The sequence below is a fragment of the Mesocricetus auratus genome, unplaced genomic scaffold, assembly GCF_017639785.1.
Source record: "Mesocricetus auratus isolate SY011 unplaced genomic scaffold, BCM_Maur_2.0 Super-Scaffold_100010, whole genome shotgun sequence".
Taxonomy (NCBI): Eukaryota; Metazoa; Chordata; class Mammalia; order Rodentia; family Cricetidae; genus Mesocricetus; species Mesocricetus auratus.
In genome coordinates this window covers 3,262,554-3,264,396 of record NW_024429194.1, presented here as the reverse complement: position 1 = coordinate 3,264,396, position 1,843 = coordinate 3,262,554, and the positions used below count along the sequence as shown (strand labels likewise).

At 44.3% G+C, this 1,843-nt stretch overlaps 1 pseudogene; it reads right to left on the bottom strand.

Annotated features, from left to right (window-relative positions):
• Nucleotides 1–254: 254 nt before the first annotated feature.
• LOC121142697 lies at nucleotides 255–734 on the bottom strand (annotated as a pseudogene).
• Between the last annotated feature and the right edge of the window lie 1,109 nt (nucleotides 735–1,843).

Genomic DNA, 1,843 nt, shown 5'->3' with positions numbered 1-1,843 from the left:
AGGAGGAGGGGGTGGGGGCGGGCAAAGGCGAGACCCAGGCCATGCGTCAGCAATTGTCCACGGTTGCCTTAGCTGTCCCCGCCACTCCCAGGGGAGACCGATTTCAACACACCTTGATCCCAGAAGTTGAACTAGGCAGCCAGCGGTCATACCCGGCACTTTGAGGTCTACAGGATGAATCTAGGAAATTCACTCCGGTGGAGAACGAAGACTTAGGTTGGATTGGGGAGGGGGAGGCCGGGGGCCTTGGTGACTCAATGGCTGTAACACTGTCCTTCTGGCGGCTGTGGCAGCTTTTCATGGTCTCTTTTGACATCATCAGGCGCCGAAGCTCCTGCAGGGTGACTTTGATGCTGTGGGAGTTCTGCCGCTTTGCCAACCCTGCTGTGGCCCTTGGATACACCACTCCACTGGAATGGCTCACGCCGCTGCTCATATTGACTTTTGTTACAAATCTTACAGAAGGGGGTATCTAGGACCACATTCTATTTTAAGGCTTTGTATATTCGGTTTTCATAAACTGTTCTTGGAGGACCAGTTATCATCCCTGTCCATCTTGTAAGTGCCGTGTCTTCATCGTGGTTCTCTAGACCCCCCAGCTAACTGTGCGGGCGCCTACTCCTTTCTGGCTTTCTTCTAGCTCTCCCAACAGTCGGGAATTTCGAGGGACTTTCACTCCCGAGCCTGTGGTGGCTGCCATCTTGCGTCGCTTACAGAAAAAAAAAACTTAAACAAGAATAGAAACATGTATATAGCATAAGAAAAATAAAATTTGCATCAATATACAAAAATCCATACCGATGTAAAAAAGTATTTGAGACTAGCAGTTGCTTTTTCAGTTTGAAAGTAGATTCAATAATCTAACCTTTTTTCCTATCATTCCTACATCCCCCCTTTTTATTTTCAGAATGAGATCCCTGAATCTAATTTCTTTTGCTTAGTTTATTCCCTGACCCTGACCAATAACAACTTGTAACCAACCCCCAACTGATGATAAACGTCCACTGAACAACTAGAAACCACCCACCCCACCTCTTGGAGTTGTGCACATCGTGTTCTGTAGACTGTTTGGGGGGTAACAGCATCTTTAGGGAACCCCAAGGAAATGGGGATAATGGTCAAGTCCCGGGGGAGCTAGCTGCATTAATTTTTGTTTAGTCTCTGTGTAATGGGAAGGTATAGAGGTTATCTGAAGTCTTGGCTGGAGTAGTCTGTGAGACTGGACTGTCTCAGCTAGCAGCTTTGAAGCTGTTCTGGAAGAAGAATTTTGAGAAAACTGCAATGGAGGCGTTCTGAGAGGCTGGATCACCTGGGTACTTGTCTTCATTGGTGTCTGGTCCTTTTGTTCTGAAAACACACTAACTTTTAAAGGTCACATAATCTATCTGCATCAACGCAAGTATGGAATGTGCAGTGTGCACAAGTCAGTTAAAGATGATTTTTTTTTTGATTTATGTTTGAGCAGGTAAAAGGCATCTGTCAACCTTATAAATCCGTTTGGGGCTGTATAATCAAGCTGTAATATAAATCTCTATCCATGCCATATGAAAGGGTGGCATGTAACAGTAAGTCATGAGGATTCTGTATCCAACATGGTTTATCATGTCTCATCCGTCTCAGAGCTGTTCCTCAGCCTGCCTTGTAGTTTTTTCCCTTCTCGTCTATAGCCAAGATTTTCAAATGGTTTTCCCCAATAAAATCTGATCTTTTTTAATTTGGAAGGCATCTATAGCTTTTCATTTCCTGTGGAAACAAAAGCACAACCTTTTCCTCAAATGCAACAAATCCCCCAAATTCTATTTTGAAGCCAAAATATCCTAAAATATATTAGTGGGTTTAATTC